This window comes from Motacilla alba, chromosome 4 (genome assembly GCF_015832195.1).
Source record: "Motacilla alba alba isolate MOTALB_02 chromosome 4, Motacilla_alba_V1.0_pri, whole genome shotgun sequence".
Lineage (NCBI taxonomy): Eukaryota > Metazoa > Chordata > Aves > Passeriformes > Motacillidae > Motacilla > Motacilla alba.
The window spans coordinates 57,323,200-57,346,867 of NC_052019.1; the positions used below are offsets into that span (position 1 = coordinate 57,323,200).

General features: G+C 37.8%; 1 protein-coding gene and 1 long non-coding RNA gene across 3 annotated transcripts in view; both read right to left on the reverse strand.

Annotated features, from left to right (window-relative positions):
* The window catches only part of TTC29 (tetratricopeptide repeat domain 29), a 226,277-nt gene extending 219,785 nt beyond the window's left edge, over nt 1-6,492 (reverse strand). The window contains exon 1 of the mRNA XM_038136455.1: nt 6,305-6,492. The gene's annotated coding sequence lies outside the window, so the exon portion shown is untranslated. The remainder of the gene's footprint in view (nt 1-6,304) is intronic.
* Nucleotides 6,493-7,926: 1,434 nt separating this feature from the next.
* Nucleotides 7,927-23,668, reverse strand: part of LOC119700547 — a 34,755-nt gene continuing 19,013 nt past the window's right edge. For both annotated transcript variants that reach the window (XR_005256800.1, XR_005256799.1), the window contains 3 exons: nt 22,647-22,760; nt 14,499-14,610; nt 7,927-9,760 (listed from right to left, as the gene is read on the reverse strand). This is a non-coding gene — a long non-coding RNA (uncharacterized LOC119700547). The remainder of the gene's footprint in view (nt 9,761-14,498; nt 14,611-22,646; nt 22,761-23,668) is intronic.

Genomic DNA, 23,668 nt, shown 5'->3' on the forward strand with positions numbered 1-23,668 from the left:
GGTGGCCTCAGAATTCTCTAGACTAAGCAGTAAACTTTGACTTTGTTTTTTTAGAGGTCATGGTTTCTAGACTTGGGACCATTTTTGTTGTCCTCATCTGGAACCCCTTCAGTGGGCCAACTTCTGCTTGAGTTGCAAACCCACAAACCTGAGGCAGTATTCTAGCTAAGATGCCACCATGCTTAGCACAACTGGGATAGCTCTCCTGTCTTGTGTGGTCTATGCTTGCTGTTGCGGGCCAGCAAAAGTCCGTTTTGCCACAACAAAATAATATTCACACAACCCAGTCCTTTTTAGACAAAAGGAACAACATAGGAACTCAGACAGTCATCTATATACAAACATAGGTCCGGCATTATTGTACCACCAAGAGACACCTGCAGTAAGAATCTTCCCTTTTCTGACACAAGTCCTCCCAGAAGTCACAAATCACATCTATCAGCCAGCTGCAAGGACCCCCCATGGGATCTCATCCACTCTATTCTCTTAGTAGCTCAAATAATGTAAAAACCACACAGCATTACAACAAAGACTTCTTGCATATGGAAGCCAACATTTTGGGGCAAAACATATCTTCTGCATGATCATATATTTATGAACAGAACATTTGTGGGTCAACTCATTCTACATTTAAAAATCTGAGTTCCAGGTGGATTTTATAAAATTCTTATCAGATGATTAAAAAAAATTCCAAACCAAGTACATAATTTCTGGCAAGAGCATATTAAACATTAAAACCTGAATTCTAATAGAAATTAAAGATATTCCTGAAAATCCTCCCTACTGCAAATATCTGTGTATCTGTAATAATAGCTGTGGAATTTAGGAAGCTTGCAAATAAAGCCAGTGTATCACATGTGGACTGGGTTCTGTTGCGCTCAAGAGGATCTACAGGGATGCCAACGCTTCTCAGATCTCAATACATTGCAAAATATTGCACCTTGGCTATATAACCCTTGGCTTCTTATCTCCACATTTGCCTGCTGCAGCCCCGCTATCTCTTATTTGGTGTCTTCAAAAGACACAGGGAGGCTGAAAAGTATCAGCAAAGCTCTGGAAAATCTCTGGAGCTGGGAGACTGGCTAAGGCAGACCATTATTCTTATAGCAGATTATTTAAGTAAGTTTGGCTGCTGGGACCAGCTTGCACACACACAAAACACAATCAGCAGTGACTTTAGGCCCGGCTAGTTTTATATTCACACAGTGCTCAAAACAAGCTAGAACTTAAAGGCTGATCTCCTCTAAAGGAAATAGGCCATGGAGCCTCCCCTTTGTAGTCCACAGACCTCTTGGTTAAGCTGGATGTAGCTGGTAGAGAAAAGAACCAGTTAAGTCTGCCCCTAAATTCCAGTTAACTCAAACCAGGGGTTTGGCTCAGCAAAAAAAACCCTCTAACTGGTATTGTAAAAAACTGCAGCAACAGTGGAGAAATTTGGAACACATTTTCTCAAGTGTTTCTAATGCATCCAACCTTTTCTTCCATAAAACCGGTAAGCACATCCCTTACACACAGGGGAAGCAAGCATATGTGTACAAATGCTTATATGTAACTTGAAGGAGAAAAGGAATCCATAGTTACCTAACTGCTTTCAAAAGCCACAAATGATCCTAAATTTCTTTATACATCTGACTGAATGTCTTCACAAGGAAAAAGTTCAGTTGGGTACCCTTGAGCTAATTTACTGTGTTGTAAGACTTGAGATCAAAAAGTATTTCAAATGACAAAAGCAGAAGACTAGAAAGAATAGTGAGAGTTACAACTCATGATAAAGGATATAGTAATGCACTGAATGGAAGAGTCCAGCCTTTATTTATTTCCAAAGAGGCTGGAAGCAATTATTAAGGCTGAAGAACTGAGGGTTTAATGAATGTGGAGCATTATTATATGTCAAAAAGATCCTAGTCCATGATTTAAAGGATACAAATTAAATCAATCATTTCATTAGAATTGCTTTAAGCAAAACTTGAGTAAGAAATATTTGAGAAAAGCAAATGTAGAATCTGTAAATTAAAAAAAAGACAGAGAAAGATAAAAAAAAGGAATAAAAGTATTTGCACTGTGAAACATGCCTTACTAACAACCAAGTAAAACAGTAGAGGGCTGGAGAAGCTCCCAGCAGTGAGTTACATCATTTACTGCAATGCTTGACTAAATTGCAAATAGACTTGGAGTGCAGAACGTTCTCTGTATAATACTAGCAGGCCAATTGTGGGCTCCAAATAAAAGGAAAGGATTCATCATTTACCATCCCTTCTGCAGCTTTCTTTTCACTACAACAAAAGGCTGTTTCAATTAGAGCTGTGCAGATTCTCTGTGCTGAATTCAGTTCAAAGTGTTCTTATGCAGTGCCAGCATCTCCAGGGATCAGCCTCCCTGATCAGCAGGGGCCAAGCTGTCCTGGTGCCGGGACTGAGATTTGTTTGGGTCAAGTTCTGCTTGCCATCTCTCCTCTCAGCTCTCTGCAGAGTGCTGATTCTTAGAGAGGGGCCTGATCCAACCTCTTTCCAGCTATTTTGACTCTGCTGTCTTGCACCATTTGGGCTGGATCTGGAGGTTACTGTAGGGCACCAGGACAGCATCCCCTTGCCAGCTCTCCTCACCCCTCTCCACTACCTGTGTTTGGCTCTGCAGTTAAGCACACACTTGTCTTCTACCTTCTCCTTTTCCAGCCACAATAATGCCAGAGATATACGTGCAATTGCCATCCTCCAGTCTTGATAGAAGACTTAAATGGATTCTAACAGGTTCCCCCCTAGAGACACAAGGACTCCCTTGCGCCCAGCCCATTTAGAAAAGCACACATAATACTCAAAGCTTTGTGCACCTAATGATAACTCCTCCAGCACTGAAAAACTCAGGCATGCATTGGGCTGCAAGGCATCTGCAAGCTGGAAGCAAATCCATACAGATTTGAAGCAATGACACTGCATTTGACAATCCTCATTTCTAGAATTAATTCAATACACTTGTCTCAGCCTACGAACTCAAACATGACACCAAAAATATACTGCATTTCCTGACAGCTAGAAAGTACAAAATACTTTCAACAAATTGATTTCATCTCTGAGTCTCATTTACAATTAAGTAATCTATAGCTGAATGGTAAAAAAGAAACAAGATCCCCCTTAGAAGTGCAAATGTCTGTAAATGGCTAAGTACTCAGAGAAAAATAACGTAGTGATTGTGTCCATTACTATTTAAATGTAATAAACACAGCTGAAGGGAACACAGCAACACAACTATTGAGTAGGCTCTGACCATTCCTATTCAACACTGTGAGTAACAGGAGCATCTCCAGACACAATTTCCAAAAACCCTGAACTCTTTTGCCCTGAGTATGTTGGTCTGTAAATATAACAGTGTGAAGTGTTCTGACATGCCTATGAGATTATGTCAGACCCCGACAGCTGATGTTGATTGGCTGCAAGAGAAAATATTGTTTATATCTTTGTATATAATACCCTTTCCACCAAACCCAAACTTTCTTCACTTTCTATTGTTAATAAGTTAAAGTATTTAGCAAGTATTTAGCTTTTGGCCAGCACCAAACCCCAAACCAGTGCATTCAAAAGTACATTCTATTGTATAACACTACTAATTCCTTTTTTTTCACTTCTTTTTTGATCTCATAGCACAGTCCTGTATTTAAGCTAGATTTTTCAGTCTTAAAACTTCCTCTGACCTTTGACTGAGAATGTCCAACAATATTTTCATTAAACACTTGAAGTTGTCTGTAAAGGATACACAGAAGTCCCTCTTTTTGGAAGTGAGTGATGTGCCCAAAAAACTTTCTCCTGCCACATCCATTCCACAGAAAAATACTGGTAGTATCTCAAAAGAAAAAGATGGCCCTAACTATAGGAAGGAGTTTGATTCACACCACTTCTGGGCCAGCAGCTGCACCATGCTGCACTCAAGAACACCAAGGAAATGTTCTTTTACCTTTTTTTTCCCCCATTCTAAAATAAAAAGTAGCGCTAAGAGAATTTCTAAAAATAACTTTCACTGCCTAGTGGATTAAACCAGACACAGGGAAATAGTAAATTTACAATTACCTATATGCTATTATATCAAGATGCTGTGATCCTTTCTGATCAGAGGACCATGCATAAATTTTTCTCTGCAACATGTCTTTTCATAGGGAGAGCAGGACTGTGTAGAGTGGCCCAATGATATAGCAAGGGCAAGTACCAATAAAAAAATATTCTCCACTGCTGCTGATCTACATTTTAGAGTATAATTGTAGTAACACCTGTGCTATTCCATTACTGCAAAATTCTGTGCAAAGGAAGGCATGACCATTAATTGTGCCTCACATAATTAAAGACCTAGGTTGATGTTTATAAGACCTCATAACTGAACTCATGTAGCATTAGCCTGATGCAGATATTCTTTTTCCCCAAAAATGGGTCTAACTACTTTAAACAATGGATGGCAATGCCCAATGGTTGGCAGTGTGGGGCATCTTTTGTTAACAGTGTTTGACATGGGAAATATTCACAAATAAGATTACCACAGTTCTTCTGTCAGTCTGATTTAGATACAGAAACATATTAGTTTATTCTTCTTGCTTGTATAGCTTTGGTTTCATCAGGCATGAGGGGAACTGTGATGCTCATTCTGTGTGTATCAGCTGGAAGTGGGATATACCTTGGATGAAATGGGAAATTAGCATGAAACTCTTCCCTCAGCAAACCATCCTGTTTACCTCAGTACTTCTTTCTAGGCAGAACTAGGAGGTAGCAAACAAAAGGGGTCCATTGCAGGGCCCACACACAGACAGAGGAAACATGTGACTGTTAAAAAAAGGAGTTGTTACAATGAAAAAGGAGTGATGCCTTTACAAACCCTAAAACTCTAACATACAGATGCATTTACACGTAACACTGAATGACACCACACAGAAACTTATTCCCATTGTAGCTAAATGGTGCAGACAAAATATTAAAGAGATATATAGAGCATTAGAGAAAAACAGTGAATACAGCATATAGGGAAATTATTTATGTCAGAGTTTTGCAATGGAAAAATATCCTGAAGAAAGAGCTGAATTGAAAGAAAAAATGAAGAGTTTAGAATGATACTTAAACATGCTTGATCCCAACTCTTCTCAATTATATTCAAAATTGAAAACGAATCACAATCCATACTCACCCCAAACTACAGATAACTGGAAGTATCCCATTCACCCACCCCTGGAAAATGACCAAGTCTTTCTCTTTAAAGAAGTAAAGACATTTCAGGACGAGACAGTCCTTCTTACACCAAAGTCCTAATTGAAAGAACATGGCATGACCTGAAGCAAAATGTTAATTAAAACCATTCTGCATTTCTTTTCCAAGCAAAGTCCTTTTGTCTGACTTTTATAGATTAATTTGACACACTCCCTTCCCTTGCCTGGAAAGTTCTGGGGTTTTTTGTTTATTCTGTACAAAGCATGAAATTATTGTCCCTAATGCTTTGTTCTTTCCAATTGCATGAAATTTAGCAACATTTTCAAACATATTTGTAAGATGATGAAGGCCTGAGCTAACATATGAAAAACACATGAGTGTGTCCATTTGCATGGAGCAAATCCATACTCAGTTTACATGAAAACCAGAACTTTAGCAGCTAATTATTGTTTTGTCCTCAAAGCATTAAACTACCAATTAACTCAACACACCTCCATGTTTCTGATGGAAAATCAATTGCAGAAACAGTGCTGTTATAAACCCTTCCATCATCATCCAACACAAATACATTTCTCTATTTGCATGTACAAGAAAGCTTGCTTTATTTAGAAAGGCTTGAAAGAAAATTCACTCTTAACTTATTTTTCTAATACTACTCCTTTCTCTCTTAGGCTATAAAGCCTCATTTCTCTCCTTTCCAATTAAAGATGGTGAGCTTCTTAGCCCAACTGGCACCACCACTGAAAATGAGATTCCTTCTAATTGTATTCTAAATTCTCAGATTCTAGCAGAAGATGGATGTTCTTTAGAGCAGGGGCTGAACATTATCCCTTTACTTTCTGCCCTCCAGAAAGCTCTCCTGTGTCTAATGTCAAGGACACTTTTAAACACACCAAGTTGCATAAAGTGCAAAGAGATTTTGTTTTTCCTGGAGGCCAACAACCTGGTGGGACTTGGGCAGACCATTTCCTACTCAGTAATGCTTCTATTCCCTTTTAATACATTGCCCACCAAAACAAGAACAGGCAGAAAAGACTAAGAAATTGAAGTATTAAACCCAGATTTTCAGAAACACATAAAAAACTATAAAAAACCCACAAAACAAATTAAAAACATTAATTACATACCATGGAGAAAAATCAGATGACTTAAGAAGAAGGTAGCATCTTGTTGCTTCTGTCCTTGCAGGAAGGGAGGGAAGGGAAATTAAGTGCTTTTCCCATGGTGCACCCTGAGCCCAGGTGACAGCAGTTACCTCCCAGGAAGTGACTTTAGCTGAGCTGGGGAAGGCAGGAGCATAAGGAAGAATCTGGTGGAAGAATCAAATGGTTCTCAGTGGGGAAAAATAAAAAGGGGTTGATGGGACATTAAGAAATGGCCATCTAGGAAATGGCCATCTTTGCTTGGAGAGTTTAATTTTTTTGCCAAATGGATTCTCTTTGAAATACTTGTAATATAGTTCAATAGCCTTTAAACTGAAAGCCGTAAAATACTTATGATGTTCACTCTGCTGGCCTGGATATTGTATTCGTTTGCATATTTTGAATAAAATAACATGGACTGTTATCTCTGAGGAATTAATTTCTTAGACATAATCTAAACAAGTGAAATGGAGAAAATAACTAAACTACTTGTGAATGTTTTGTTCTACCAGTCACCATGAATTCTGGTTCATCTGTAGTTCACAGCCAAAAGGAATCCAGCATAAAACATTTTCTGTGACTATCTCCTGTTTCAAATTTCATCTAAGAAAAATAAATGGAAGTTTAATTGAGCACATCCCCTATAATTTCCTTCTTCATAACAATTTGAAAATCAATCATAAAAATTCTACTTCAAATAGCATTCTGAATTGCAAGTATGTAAGCAAATAATTGAGATCTAAATTAAAATGGAAACAATTTTAAGTTTACAAATGACATAAAATTAAAATAGAGAAATGAACATTTGTAATATTTTTTCTTGTCAGACACAGTAATTACCAAGACCTAAATAAAATTCCTTACCATTTTTACTTCCAGATATTCCTTTCTTAAATATGCCACATACATTTTAATTAAGAGATACCACTGGTCTGGTTAAATTATGATTTATCCTCTGCAAAATTTTTGGAGGCTTAATTTTTGGAGACAGCTAATGTACAGAACATCTGTTGTAGTTGTGAGAGAAATGTTTCAACAGAACCTGTGATAAGTCTAATTGATTTTTGGCCAGAGTGATGGTAACTATTAGGAAAGCAGATTGTATATAAGTGATTTAACTTGGGGTGACCAAAAAGAGTTAAAGCAAAAGCTTTATTGATTATAGGTCCACTAGCAATCTGCTTTTGTCTGAACTTCATCTTTATTTTGCTGAGTTAACTACTGCAACAGCTTCTTCTCTGTGCCATCACTCAAAATATGTAGCACCAAGTCACTTCTTTACCTGTCTTCTGCCTTTTTCTTTGCAAGGAAAGAGGGAGCTGGAGGAACAACCTATTCTTCTCCTGCAGTTGATCTCTTACTCCCTCCTACCACATTGCAAAGAAGTAAAAATGTAACAAAAAATTATAAATATAAACATAATTTTAAACTGAGATACTGTTACAAAAAGAGAGAATAAATATACATTCTTTACCAAACTATTAGTATCATCATCTAACATCAAATTATAACAGTCTTTTTACAAAAAAAATCCACAAACTGTGCTGTTTTTCAGTAATTTATTGCAGCTAATTACATCTAAACAATACACAGATATTTTTGTTCTGCATCAGTGAAATAGCTGGAAAAACTCTTTAATTTTCAGAGAGAAAATTTATCTTCTGAAATTAAAGAGTTAATGTATATTTTGGGGGCATGACTTGTAGGAGAATATGATGTAGGGTGATTTCTACATGGAAGGTTATATAGGAGAATAAATAAGAAATCCAACCAGTTGCACTCAGCAAATATAAGTGCAACAAGAGAGGTGCCAGACTGTACAGGAAGGTAACCCAGGGGTCAGCGAGCAGCTCCCTGGAAGCCCTTTCAATCCTATTAAATATCTCACCTGAGCTCTGTCTGCAGCCTGGGAAACTTCAAAATGGCTTTCTCCCTTCCTCCCCAAAGCTCCTGAACCTTAACACTGTGCAAGGACAAAACATGGGCTCCAGAAGAATGTCATCCTAAGAGTATATAAATGGCAGGTCAAGAGTGCACCTCACCCAGTATAACTTCTCAGCCTCCAAGCAGAAGCCATTTAGGGCATTTTCCAAGCTTCCTGTGGCTTTCCTTCTCAGTTACATCAATAGGTATCTCGTCCAACTACCTGTTCAGTTTCCCTTTAAATCCATATTGTGGAAATAAAAGGCATTTTTTTGACAACAAATCCCACAGGTCTGCAAGCTGCTTGCTTTACCCAGCCAAGCATTTTTACAAAGCACAGCAATCTCTTTAAATACAATACAGTATTTACAGGGGCTCAATACAGTACCTTGTCCCTGGGGCTGGAAAGCGAACAAACTGAAGAGTGTTTTTACCTTCACCTTGTGAACATCAATGACTTAAAAATTTATTCCTTCTTTCAAGCTCTAATTGTCCCCTTTCAATTGGGATCTTGCATCCTTTTGCCCTGTTGTAACACCACACCTTCAAACACAAAAAAAATGAATCCAGCCCATCCTCTTTACTCTTATCACTTAAAAATTCACTTTTTTTTCTTTAAGCTTTGTGGTTGATTTTTTCTTTTTCTTTCTTCTTTCCTCTAAATCCCACATTTGGATAATTTCCAAATCCTGCTGGTTTTACCTCCAAAAAACTCCAGACCTCTACCCCTGTATCACCGTAAGTAAAACCTGATATCCAAAGTGCCATGAATATCACAAATATCCAGCTTCACTGATGTAAATCCCTCTCATCTGCCTTTCTTAACATCAGTGACTGTGGTCCAGTACGAATAAAATAGAGCCACAAAGATGCTGGGAAGGGAGAACAGATAAACCACAGGAGCCACAGGGAGATTTGGATGTCAAACATTAAAAACCCCTCCTATTCAGCCCAGATTCCCTGGGCTTGAGAGTATGGGCAGCACAGAATCTTCAGAGACTGCTGCTGCCAAACTCCCATAGAGACTACATAGGAAATTTTCAGAGGGGATGGAGATACAGTCAGATTTACACAGATTCCTGACTCCAGGCTCTCCAGCTTCTTTAACCACCTGATAAAGGTGGTTATAAGATTTTTTTTTTAAAAAAAACATGCATTGTGTAGACTGTGTTTTGCCTTGAATTGTTTCATTGTCTACTGAAACTTTCCCCAGAAAATTAGCCTAAGACTGATGATAGCCATGGAGAAATCAGGTCCATGCTTTTCAAATTATACACTAGCATAGAAAAGGTCTCATAAAGGAAAGTATTATGTAACTTCAATGACAGCCACCTTTGCTAGGTTCACCTAAACCAAATTTTAACATCAGAGTATTTTATCTTCTGCTTTCTCAGCAAAGGACCACCTACTTTGCGCTGTGTGACATTCTTCAAATGATTCATGCAGGGACTTCCAGATTAAATTGCAAGCCAAGGTTTCAATGCAAATCTTTTGTGATCTCCTTTTGTTAAACAGCTTCTAAATTAAAATAAAATCAGAAAGTTTCTTGTGAGTGTATTTTTAACTGAGTCTCATTGGTTCACTCAGTTACAGAGAGCCCATAGTCACTTAGTGGTTTGGGTTGGAAGGGACTTTCAAAGGTTATGTAGTACAAATCCCTTCAATGTGCAGGGACATCTTCAATCAGATATGGTTGTTCAGAACTCCATCCAACCTGACCTTGAATATTTCCAGGGATGGAGCATCTGCCACCCCTCTGGGCAACATGTGTGAGTATTTCATCACATTCATTGTAAAAAATTCCTTCCTTATGTCTAGTCTAAATCTTTATTTTAAAACAATTTCCTCTTTGTCCTACTGCAACAGGTCCTACTCTTTGAGGCCCAAATGGATCTCCCCATCTTTCTTATAAGGCTCCTTTAAGTACTGAAAGGCCACTACAAGGTCTCTCTGGAGCCTTCCTTTCTCTGGGCTGACAATCCCATTTCTCTGAGCCTGTCTTCATAGGAAATTTGATGAGATTGCACTCAATCCCTCTGTCTGTGTCATTAATGAGGACACTAAATAGCACTGGTCTCATTATGGACCCCTGAGAGACAGCACTTGTCACTGATGTCCCTGATCGGGACTGTGAGCAGTTGTCCCTCTGGATGCAAGAATCCAACCAATTCTTCATCCACCTAACAGTCCTTCTGTCAATTCTTAAAATATTATGGTTCAGTAGTATCTGCTTTCTTCTACCTCCCAAAGGGAATCCTGAATTCAAGAAGTTCTGGACATTAAGAGAAGGATTAGAGATCCTTTGTTTAGATCTTTTTCCTCCCTTAGCAACAGATTTAAGCAAGGGATGTGATGCAATTCTCTTGGACACTGAGTATAACTAATCATTTCCTTCTTTCTCCTTGGAGCAACATACATTGACTTCTCTTCATTTCAAGGTAGTTGGCTGACACAATTCAAATTTAATTACTCTTTCTGCCTGATAAACTTCAGTCTGTGAGCAAACATGTCTCGTTTTCAAGTTTGGCTAGACAGAAGTGGTGTAATAAAGACCTTTCCACCCCTGGTGCAGCCTGTAACTTTTTGAAATCTTTCCTGGATGACAAAACAGCCTTCTCAACAGTAATACTTTATCATAACAGCCCTATTAAATAAAAAAAACCTAAAACCCAAGAAAACTCTGAACAAATCAACTGATTGCCAGTTGTAATGAATTCTCCTGTCAGAACTGCTTGACATGCAACCAGAGCAGGTAACAGCAACGTCGATGCTCTCAAATTAAGGTTTGTTAGGCAAGGAGGAGAATTATCATAGACATTCTAAATAACATTCTTGTTTTTCCCCCATTGAGTAAAAATTTCCAGTCTCTGAATGGTGGTAGTAGTCTAATTTGTATAATCACTGGATACAAATAACCAGGCAGGAAATTCTGACAGGGTTGCTTGTTCTTCACACCTTGGTTTACCTGCCCAGACTCCCTGCTCAGACTCAAACTAATACAGCATTGTTAAAGCAGAGAAAAATTATTCTTTTGTTTTTTTAATTCTCAATAACATCTCCAAATAGGAATTTCTATACTTGAATTCATCTTTGGATAGCCCTTAGCAATGAGCAAAACATAGAACTCTGCAGGACTGAGGAAGTCACTTCCAATGCACCTCAAAAATACTCAGACTGTCCTCCAGGAGAAGAAAGCCAAGCAAAGGCAAGGGGCATCTCTAGTCAGTCCCATTTTAAAGCTGTTAGGAGGCAATTAAAATATTCTGATCATGGGCTGCCAAAGGACAAGCACAAACATTTGCAATTCCCTGGGGGAAATACGTCAGAAGCAGCAGATTTCTCAGACATGAGGCCAAGAGCAGCATTTGACATTCACACAGCTCAGTCTGCAAGAGGAAGATGAAAGGAAGAATGAGAAAAAGTTTATGCCCTGTAAAACCAGCAACCAAGCCATTATTTTTCCTTGGGAGAGTTTTAACTCATGGCCACCAGTTGTTCCCCTCTTCCTTGTTCAAACAGAGATAGGTATCAGGCAGGTATCGATCATGAGCTATTTGCAATTTCTTTAAGTGGGGGCTAGAAGTGATTAGCAAGTCTCTATTAATACAGATATTGAGCAAAACCTCCAGAAGTAAAGAAATAATTGGTGGTAACACAAGGAAAATAAACAAAATTTTGAAGACCCATAAATTACCCCTCCAATACAGTAAAAAGAATAAAATTGACAAAAACATTTCAAATAAAATTAGCAATGTAAAATGAAGCAAACACTGCACTTGAATGCCACTGTTCAGCATGGGTCCTGTTCTGAGGTGGATATATTTTATACACCCCATTTTTTTCTTAAATTAATGAATTTTGCATCCAACTTTTCTAGGAAATTCTAAGCAGGAGAACAATAGGTTTGGATAAAGGATCAATCTTGTTCACACTCTGTTGCACCAGTGAAGGGTGGGCTATTAGCACTGGTTAGTTCAGCTTTCACGTCTACATGAACCACATTTACCATAAAAGCACCATGATCCTAAATGGAACTACCAAAGGAGGAATAAACACCATGGGTGAGGCCATTACAAAATCCTTACAAGGACAGATAGACCACTGATATTTAGCTAGAATGATTTGAATCAAGGCTGGCTGATGGTGAGAATATATTCTTACCCGCAGTATTCCCAAACCTAAGAGAGTGATCAATGCTATCCTGTTGTCAGCTTTCCCTGCAGCTGTCTCCATAACAATATTTTCTTTCCTAGTGATAGTGGTAAACCTAAAATGAAAAATTCCCTTCTTATACACCACCTGATCTATTTTAGATTTTAATTTTTTTCACAGCAGAAGACTGCCATGTATCACGGGCATGCATACAGAGAAGCATGGAAGACAGGAAAGCAAAATAATTGTAAAACATTTTTATGAAAGAAAAATAGTCCCAAATACAGTTGATTTTAAAAGAGGTCAGGAGAAATGTTATTACTGGTCTTGGCTTCAGTTTTATAATGTTACTGTGTTGAAACAAAACATTAATGTCAAGCAGTGTCAAACCATGCACTCAAGGGAGGTTCCAAATATTATAGTGCCTCCATTCTACATAGAGAAGAGGAAAATTAGTATTGCCAAACTCCATGCTATTTTTATAAGTATCTAAAAGCAGACAAGGCTTATATTTGTTAGTGAAAATGGATATGTAAAAATGTATATAGTGATGGATGGCAGAAAACTTTTCTGATAGACAGACTGATTCCAGATTGTCTAGATGTTGGCTACATCTTGTAAAAAAAGTAGTTTTAAAAGCTATGTTCTCTAACTTCTAAGAAAAATACAGAACCCACACAAAGTCTTTTCATGCTCCTGAACTATTTGAGAAATAAAACCTAAGGACAGATAAGCAATGTAAATTTTATCTATTATGAAAGATGAGACAACTTTTTTTTTGGTAAAGTAGATGTTTGGGCTCTTTTCTGATTTTTGTAGTTTTAGAAAAAATTTTCTTCTGCTGATACTGGTAAGATACACATTACCAAAAAAACCAATAAGGTTAAACAAAGAAGCAGATACACCAATTTAACTTCATGTTACCACATAGACAAAACAATGAAAGTACAAAAGAGGTTAATTGCTTCATATAGTTATCTATCTCTTTTCAAATTAAGATATATTTGTATATATACACTCTGGAAAATAATCTTAATAAACTTCTGAAATAGATTTGTAGAATGACTTTAAACAGCCCAGTGCATACGTATTTATCATAATTAATTGTGGAAGTGAATTAAGATAAACTGAATACATGTATTTTAGTTCTAAATATGTACAGTGTACTTCAGTGTCACAGCATTAATGCCTATAATTGCATTTGGATTTCTTGAGTTCTAACACTGAAAAAAAAGATATTAGGCTTAAAAAATTAAAAATGAAGCATGTGAATTTTCAAATAAACTGCCCTTTGAACAACACATTTTCAATAAACATACTCGAAGTTAAAGCACATACTTTGAGAATGTTGAATTAAAGTCTTGAGGAAACGCTGCTTAAATCTGCCTGTATACCTCAGATGGTCTTAATTACTACACTATTTGTTGATGTCTAAGACCTTAAATTATTCTTTTAACCAGACAGAAAGAAGAGAAAGGACATTCTATTGTGCATTTGCAAATGTCAGCTTTTAAAATAATGAACCAACATTTCTGAATTTCAGCTTGTTTTTCACTCCAGTTTGAGAACAATGAAACAATCCTACTTCAAGATTTATAACAGCAGCTGTGCAAGTTACAAAAGCACAGAAGTGTCACTGGGAGTACATGGAAACTCTAACTTTTCCTCAAATTTTGCCTTCAAAACAGCTGAATGTTATTTGCCTCAGGTTTCTGAAGACTGGACATTGTAGCTGATATCAGACATAAAAAGTGTCAAGCAAAAATCTCTCAGAAATTTATGAGCATATCTATCACTCAGTAAGAATAAGTTAGAAAGACTACAATATTCATGGCAAACTGATAATCCATGATAATGGAAATTTCAAAGGTATAAATCACACAGTACCATACAGAAACATAATTTGTTACCCCACGACCCCAGCACCTGGAAGGAGTCACATTACACCACCCTTTTCTGTTTCTTTCCTTTTGTCATCAAAGCAATATAAAATCATTCTTACATGAGGACAAACAAAAAAAGCACATTTACTGTGTCATCACAATTGACAATATTTGGAGTAATTTCATGGGCTTCATGAGATTACATATTCATGAGGACTTACCATCTTCAGCATTTTTTATCCTATCCTAGAAATACCTTCTGATTTGTTCCACAAAACACCTTTTTCTCCTGCAGTACATTCTTCTCTCTCCTGTGTCAAGGTGCACATCACGCTGTAAAAGGACAGTTACTGGAAATCAATAATGGATCAATTTCTAGTCAAATTTCTAAAAGCATAAAACCAGTGAACCACTACAGGCAAAGAAGAGTGTGAGCAGATGGTAGAAAAGCAGCCAACCACTTCTGGACCATCAGGTAGGATGCAAGGAAAAGAAGGCAGTAAAAGGTTCAACACCCATGTTCATGGCTGATGTGAAAGAAAACAAACCTAAAATGAAACAAAGAGAAGTCCCAGGGATCCCTTAGGGCTGCAGGAAGAATTCTGCTTTCTGTTATCCAATCAATATTTGGCATCAATGAAAGTATCCCCAGGAATACAGAAACCAGCTTTAGCTTAAGCAATTTTCCAGCTCTCTTCTCTTTCATGAAGTAAGTATGGAAATTGGACGTGGAGGTTTTTGTTGTATTAAGCATTTGTATTTTAAAGTACTTCCATACATGAGAATAGCAAATGCCATACAGTAACTGATTTGGCAAAGGCAGCCTTTTATCCTGTGAGTAGCATAAACACTTATTGATTTTGTTAATTCTATAACAATTACTTTCACAACGATGTCTACCAACAATTGATTTATAATTTATCAACAACTAAACTAGAGGCTTTCAAATTTGTGGTACATGGGTTAGATTGATGCAAACCACATGGTAATGTGATGATTTACTTATTAAATTACTAACTCTTACAGCCAGGTTTCTCATGGAAATACACCAGCATTTCTACTGATGAATTCCAAATTAATTTCCCACCATAGTTCACTGAACTTACAGTTTATTTGCCCCATGAGAGTTTCTTCCAGTAAGTGTCTAGACAATTTCAGAAAAGCAAAAGAAAAGTAGAGGGAGTGGAGACATAGCTAACCAGCATTTGGTTCTTTACTTTAGGGATCCTTTCTGCCCGTGATCAGAGCTGCCAAACCTCACATGTCCATCCAGATTTATAAAATTCCTTCAATAAACACCACAGCTCTTGCAGTCAAATGCACACCCAGGAGCATCCTCTTTCATTTGAAATGAAAGTCCTTTTCAGCAAACTGAAGTTTGAAACCAGAAAACAAATGGAAAAAAGGCAAACCCTAGACTTCAATGAGGAGAGGTAAAGGTCTTAACACTTCTGCCAGATCATTGATTGGATAGACATGCACTAGTACTCAGGTAACAGAGTATGTAAGCACAGCATAAAACCAGATGTAGCTGGAGTAGAAGTAGAAATCCACAAAAACTCTACATATTTATATTAATCTGACACAGTAAAAACTGTTGAATTAAAAAATCATGGGTGGTAAATGAGAAAACCGCAAGATAAGGAAGAGAGACAGAATATGATTTACAAGAGATAAAAACCGGCATTGATTTATGAGAACAAAGACATCATTTACTAAAAGTTAGCTGTGCAAGTTACAGCAGCTTACAGCCATCCTCGAGAATTGGCACTTAAATAGCAAAAAATTCCAGGTCTTCTATATCTTGGCCGTAAGAAACACACTCTTAACTCAAGAAATCATTAATTCAAACACAAATGTGTTTTTCTTCTGCAAAAGCCAGGCCTCCTTTTGTTTGTAATTATTTCCTGAACAATGCCTTCCCTGTTCCATTTTCTTGATTCTAAAATAAAATCCATATTTGTGTCTGACTTGTAACAGAGTATGAACCAACAGCAGGATGGATATATTATTTGCACTGAGTTCCTGTCTTAGGCTGCAAACTTGGAATCACCAATATTGTGTAAGATCCTGCACAACACCTGAACTCTCTTTTGGAGTTAAAATACTTCCACTCTTGTCAAGAAAGACCGGAATTGCTACATCCCTGATCTCCCCTGAGTCCACACCATTATGCCAGCTTACAGGACAGGAATGAACATTACCTATGGACATGTACAAATTCAGAGACCTTCATGGTATCAAAACTTCCTGCACACTCTGGCCCAGACTGTTGCTCAGTTAAATGGTGCAGCTCTTCTCATGTGTTTTAAATTCTTCAGTGGGCAAAATCACCAGTTCAGGCTGAATCAGACCCAGCAATTTCAGCTCAGCTGCAGCCCAGAGGGAGAAGGCTATTGTAGGATGAAGTATTCCTAAGTGATATTAATCCAGCAGGCTGAGAAAAATAGGACTGTAATATTTTCATTGCATTATATACAAGTGCTACATATGTAACCAAATTTAAATTTCTTAAAGGCCCCTCAAAATAGCAAAGATATTAAACCAGTCTATGGGAGCAGGCTCCTCACTATTTTCACAAATAAATGGTGCTAGCCAAGTATTCTTAACAGACACCAAAAAGATTAAGACTAGGACAATAATTTTAGGATAGAAAAGTGTACTGGGACTTCAGGCTTGGAGAAAGCACTGACCTTCACCAAGTAAACCTTTTGCATTTCAAACACTAAAAGAATAAAAGAACTGCTTTGCACAGTTTTATGCCATTACACTGTTGCAGAAAATAAAAAGGCCTGCTGTAATGCTACAAAGTCTTAAAACAAAGAGGAATAGCCTGACTATAAGTCACCGTTTATATTCACTCAAACTAATGCAATAAGTTATATATTTCTCACAGAACTGTGTTGTTCTTTCTTAATTTCAGATTCTTTGGTTCACAAACACATGGTCTTGTTTCAGAGCAAGTCCTGGCCTGAATTGTATTCCCAGATAAGTCTGATGAAGATCAACCAAGTTACTGTCCCCATGTACCCACTTTTTATCTTCTTATTTTATTCTAGCCTGTTTAAACATTGAACTCTTCTCTGAATTGACTTCCACTCTTCCAATGGGTTTGTAGAGCAGCACAACACAGTGTGAACCTTATCTGAGTATCCTTTATTAGAATACTAAACATGGTTTAAAAGTACTTCAAACAATGCCTCTTAGAGCAGATGAATATTTATGATAAGGACAGAGAACTCCTTAGGAGACCTGATGAAACACTGAGCTTGTTCATTTCAAAGGGCTCAGAGCAAGCTGATTTGAGTCACCATTTCAAATTGTTAAGTACTTCCAGTGGTACTGCTTGTCTAATAATTTTAAAAACTGCTTATTAGCCCAGCTTTGTATGAAATGTCACATTTCTGTCATCAGTACAGAAGATAAACACTGGAACATTTTAGGAAGTTGAATGACAATTAATGCTATACAGAAGGTCTTCTAAAACCAAATCAGAACACTCATAATTTAGCCACAACAAAGAAATCACAGGAGATTTTGAAACTATACTGCTAAAAATTATGCAAATTTGTCTGATTTTTTAACATTTAAGGCACCATTAAAATGCATATCCAATATGTTGCTTATATGACCTTCTTAGAGATCTATCAACACACACATCCCCAAAAAGCAGAAAATGGCTCTTTGTAAAGATCAAGCTCTCAGCCAGGGGTGAAGCTCCTCATGGTTCCATAGTTTCCATGGACATAAGAAACAATCATACCATAAGAAAATTTATTCTAATTTTATTTTACATAAGAAGTGGTAAGTAATCAGTGACACTGTTTAAAGGTGTTGTTCATTGTTCAGCACAATAAACATGTTTTGGGGTTTTTTTTGTTTTTCTTTTGTTGGTTTTTTTTTTGGTTGTTGTTGCTGTTGGTTGGATTTTAGTCTGAGAAGTAGAAAAGGGATAAATTGGTTACATCTGTGGTGAAAAAGTGAAACATGAGAAGATGTTACTAAAATCCTAAAGTACCATTAACCAACTTTTTAACCTCTAAGTAAATCTTTAGCCACAACAGCTATTTTATTTTCCATTTGTAGGCATGATTGAAAACAAGCTTTACAAGAAATCCTAAATGAAGCAAAGAGTAAAATTACCACTGGGCAGGTCTCCCCTGCAGTATCACCAATAAGAATATGCAACCAAAGATTTGTGAATTCACTGGTTTTCTCTTCTATGACTGCTTTGACACCCCAAAAAAGGTTCAAAGGAAGATTTTGATGTCATGAATGAAACTTTTGATTGTCCTTATTTCTCAATTTCAAAAACTCTTCTAGCCCACTATCTTAGATAAATTAATGCAGAGTACCAAATATTTTTAAGGATCTGGCCTTTATTTTCTTCAGAATCTTCATCTCATTGAAAGTCTTCAGTGCCTCTGGTATTTCTCCCACCCCATCCTCTCCCCCCCGAAAACAAAAATATTGCTGTATATTTAGCTGAGATGCTCAGTGATATTCTAAAGAAATAATAGATTTTTAAGGACTAGATCTAAACTACTTTGGTCTTCAAAACTGTTCTGTGTAAATAAGCAATCATTTTATACTCATTTTAGCCAACCCATCAACAGTTATTAGCCAGAATTAGTGAAGACAGTGAAGAATGCATACAGCATAAGCACATAACCTGGGAGAAGTTTATACTTAATAGTAATCAGAATAAAGTCTTTTCTAATACTTTGGTAAATCCTCATATACAAATTGCCTCAGTATTTCAAATTCAAGCATTTCAAATTTCTTCTCCTTCTTTTGGACATAGGTTATTTGAACTAGGATTGATTATTTTATAGGCCATGACCAAATACTCTCAATTTTTAATACACAGAGTAATATCAAACCTCTGTTAAGCTGTAGAGTTCTAATTTCCACCCCTCCCTCCCCACCCCATTCCTGCTTTCAGAGTAGGAGCTAAAAGTAGGGGAAAAAAAACAGATATAGGAAGTAAATTCAATTTGGTCAATTATTTTAATCATATGAAAGAGTACGAAAGAGCTTGAACATAGTATGAAAGTGATCTTCTGCCATGATGAAGGAGGTAGGCAGGGTAGAAGGGTGCACCCCTTTGTGCAGCAAAAGGGTTCTTCTCCTTTTCTCATCCCACCCCCCCAGTCACAAGCTTCCTTAGGCCTGCAGCAAAATGAATCTTGGAGAATTTTTCTCACTGTATTGGACAGGAGTGTTTTCATAAGCTAAATTTGCTTTGTTCTCTGTGCTTCTGAAGTTGCTGGTCCTGCTGCCAATAAAACAAGAATATAATGAAGGCTCTCTAGAGATGTTAGAGAGCTGGAAACTCCAGGGACAAAGAAGGAAGCTCTGTTGCTGTTTTACAGAAAGAAAAACAGTGGTATGGAGAATGAAGCTTCTCAAAAAGCACTTAGCTAGTGATAAAACTGGAAACAGTTAAGTAAATACCCATGTAAAAAAAATGTAAAAACTAGAGTAAAAAGGAGACAGAGATAATATCTTCCCCCGTTCTAAAACTTTTAAATATAGAGATTCTGGGCAAATCTGAAGCACAGCTTCAATGTCTTCATACATTTCAGTAACTCATCACTTTTATGGTAGCTCTGCTAGTTCAGATCACTCCTAACATCCTGCATTCCTCTCATGATGTTGAATTGGCTATTGTAGTAGTCTAAACAAAACATTCTTGTAGTCGCCTTCCTTGGCTTACAGCCCCATCATTTATTATGCTATAGTGAGCAGTGTTAGGAAGGTAAACAGCTCAGCTTAATCCTGTCTTGTTTAAATTGGCCCTTGAAATGGTCAACACTTAAAAATTTAGCACTGTGTACTTAATGCACTATTTTAGCACTTAATGCAATATTTTATTCTATGGTCTGGACCTTATCTCCAGAAACTCCTTGATTTATACGGAGTGCAGCAAACTGATGAGAGAAGATGTTTTGTAAGGGCTAGCATGGCATTCTTGCAGAAAGAGAACAGTAAATTTGGCTGACAAATCAATGTTTTACAGGTCTGAAATGCTCGACTGACTTCTTGAATGGCCCCAGAAAACTACCTGTCAGCTGACTCCCAAAAGCCTTCCCAAGGAGGGATGGCTCAGCCATTCAAGACATGACATTCCCAGTTCCCAGGCAGTCTCTCCCACATGTGCTGGAAGCATCACATGTTCAGCATCAACAGCTGAATTTTTGGTGTGATTGAAGTCTCAGCTGTTTGCAAGCTGCAGCCAGGAAATACTCTTTGTCTTCTCTGCACCCAAAGGGGTTCAAGGGTTGGCCACAGCAAAGACTTGTCTGGCCTGGAGTTGTCTGGGCTGAGAAGGAAATTCAGCAAACGAGGGAAATGTTGAGGTATAGAAGTGGGAGAGCTGGTTTGTGAATGTCAGTCTCTTGCAGGGCTTGTGGTTCCTCTTGGCTGACTTCAGCTCTCAGGAGAAGAGGGGTCGGGGGCATTGGCGGTGAGGGCTGGATTCCAGGAGGAGGATTACAATTTACCTCCCAACTAGACTGGAGAGCAGCCAATGCAGTGCTGCATCTGACTCTTTCATGTTGAGAAGACCATGGGAGAATAATCCTGAATTTTCTGGTGTCGAAACTTGAAGCCACAGAGATTTTTTGGTTTTCATTTTGCATTGTTTCCCAGAGTAAATACATGATCACAGAATAATATAGGTTGGAATGGAACTCTAGATATTAAACCCACACAAAATCTCATATGAAGTTCTTTTAGGAGCAGTCCTTCCCCAGAATGCTCCTTCCTTTGACGGCCCCTTTGCAGTCCCAATCCACTGCAGTTCTGGGCTCTGTGTCTTTACCAACCCCAACAGCAACCCTAGGCATTGACTGAGCCACATGGAAAGCCCCACAGCCCTCCACCATACGAAAAATTTCCAAAGGGAAAAGTCTGCTTGTAGACTGCCTATTACTTTGGCAGCACCTTTCCATCCCCACTTCAGCTACAGCTCTGCACTTGGTCTCTCACCCAACCCCAGCCTTAGGCTTATGTGCAGGTGCTGAGCCTAAGCCCAAGTCCCACACCATAGTCCTGCATGAAGAAGTTACCAGAGGATAACTTTTTTTTGCAGTTTGTCCCTTTCTTTATCAACCCATTTACAGCCAGACTGAGTTGACCTGCAGCCCTAAGCCTTCTCTCTCCTCAGTTCATCACTCTAATCCTAGACGTTAGCATAAACTAAAGGTCATGGTCAAGCCATGTGAAGTTAGGTCTGTTCCACATGAAATCCTTGGCAGACAATGCTTTTGGTATCTTCACTCCAAATGATCCAGAACTCAGTTTCTCTGCCATCCCCAATCCTAAATATAATCCCTGATTTTAGGGGTCAAAGTACAGTCTGGGTCTCAGCCCAAGGTCCCCATCTCTGCCTCACATAAAGAATTTCTGCAGGGGGAAGTCTTTCTGCAGACTGTTCTTTCCTTTGGCAGATTTATAGCAGTCCCACCCCAACTGGAATGCTAGGCTTTGTTTCTCTGCCATCCTTAATCCTAAACCTAACTTTTGGAATTGTCTTGATTTTAGCCAAAGACACCCACCTCCAGCTGAGTCCCACATGAAGATGTTCTCATGAGATGACTTTGGCAGCATCCCCTTCCTTTGTTAGTCCCTCACTTCTTGAAGCAAGACCATATATACACTTCAAATTTACTTCAATCACTGTTTGAAATGAACTTGATGAGATATTTTAAGAAAGTGCAACCAATCCCATTTTGCCATTTATAATTTAGCAGGGTATTAATCCCACGTTTTTCAGGGTATTGACAAAGTTCCAAGAGGCCACTACACTCTTATTAGTCCCTTACACACCAGCTTTTGCTTAAATAGTGCCAGAGACAAGAATTTTTCCTAAGGGAAGATGGTCACTTTTCTGACACTTGAGGTGTCTGGAGAGAGCAGAAAGAACCTTATTACAAAAATTAAAAGACAATTCTACAGAAGGAGCAGAATCACCAACTCCTGTCTTTATCTTAGGTCTCTAAATGACAGATGGTTTTGGTCTTGAATACAACTGGGATCAGACCACTGAAGGTCTTCAAAAAGAAGGATGAGACTTCAGACTTGCCAAGCAGCTTTTGTCCTAGAGACCTGGAAAGTCTGCGGAGGCAAACATGAATCAACATCAATTAACACAATCTGTTCACTTTTTCCAGTAATTTGACAGATACATCCAATGTTTTCCAAATGGAAAAACACCTCTGCTTGGCTTCTAAAGGAGAGATGCTTTGAGGTCAAGATTTTCAGCACTATTTGTAAAGAGATTTACAGTCTTTGGAGAAAAGCAAACCCCAGCCTTTGTCAATGCCAACTATTTTGTTTATTTTTGCCATTTTTTTTTCACTTACCTTTTTCAGAGAATTTTTTAGGTCACAGGGGATGGGCAGTGGTAGGACTAGGGAGATGCTTTGCCTGTTTTCATGAACAACACATTGGGAGATTTCATACATTCAAAATGTAACCTAAGGGTTAAAAAACAATTATTAACCTACGTGTTTTAAATAATGTTACTTAAAAATTGCCAAATAGCAGAAAAATTCTCTGTCATTATTACAGAAGACTTGATAAATCTCGTGTTTAGATAAATAACACTAGTACAGAAAAATATTCATTGGGAATTTTTAGGATTAAGTGTAAACTGAAAACTCAATGTACAAATAATGAAGGTAATTTAAATCCAAGTGTTACCCTACATACAAACTGTATAAACAGCTGTTGGTCCTACATTTCAAAAGAAATAAAATTAAGCTTTTGAATCTAAATATCCTGGCTCTCAGTATATTCCACTGTAAATACTGTTTCAGATCTCATAGTTTGGGCATTTATAACATGTAACCAAATCAAAGCACTAGAGTAGCTCATAGCTTTCCAGATTTTGCATAGAAAGGAAACTGTTGCTCCTTGAGGAATTCCACTACTTCTCAGAAAAACAAAAATCTGTAAATAAAGGTGCTTTCAGGAAGACCCATCAACACTGGACAGCAACTACCACTTTCTTGGTTGAAGGTATATGACTACTCTTATGGCAACAAGAACATTTGAGAAAAGTGGCTGATGGTGGGGGGTGAGAAGATTGTTCCAATAATTTTTACATAAATGCATTATTTTATGTTAAAAGACATATTGATTCGTAATTTAATTGATAATGGTGTTCCAGAAGTGCCAAGGCTACCTGATATAGCAGACTCCAAGGCAGTCAGCCCACGGAACAAACAAACTCCGCCAAATTAAACATTCGCAACCCACTGTCTGGTTCCAGAGGCTGTGGGCAGGGCTGGCTGAGCAGAGGGCACTACTCCCTCATCCAGGACCTAGATTAGACATCTCCCCTGGATACCATTTGTGTCCATCTTGAAACTTTTGTACAGTC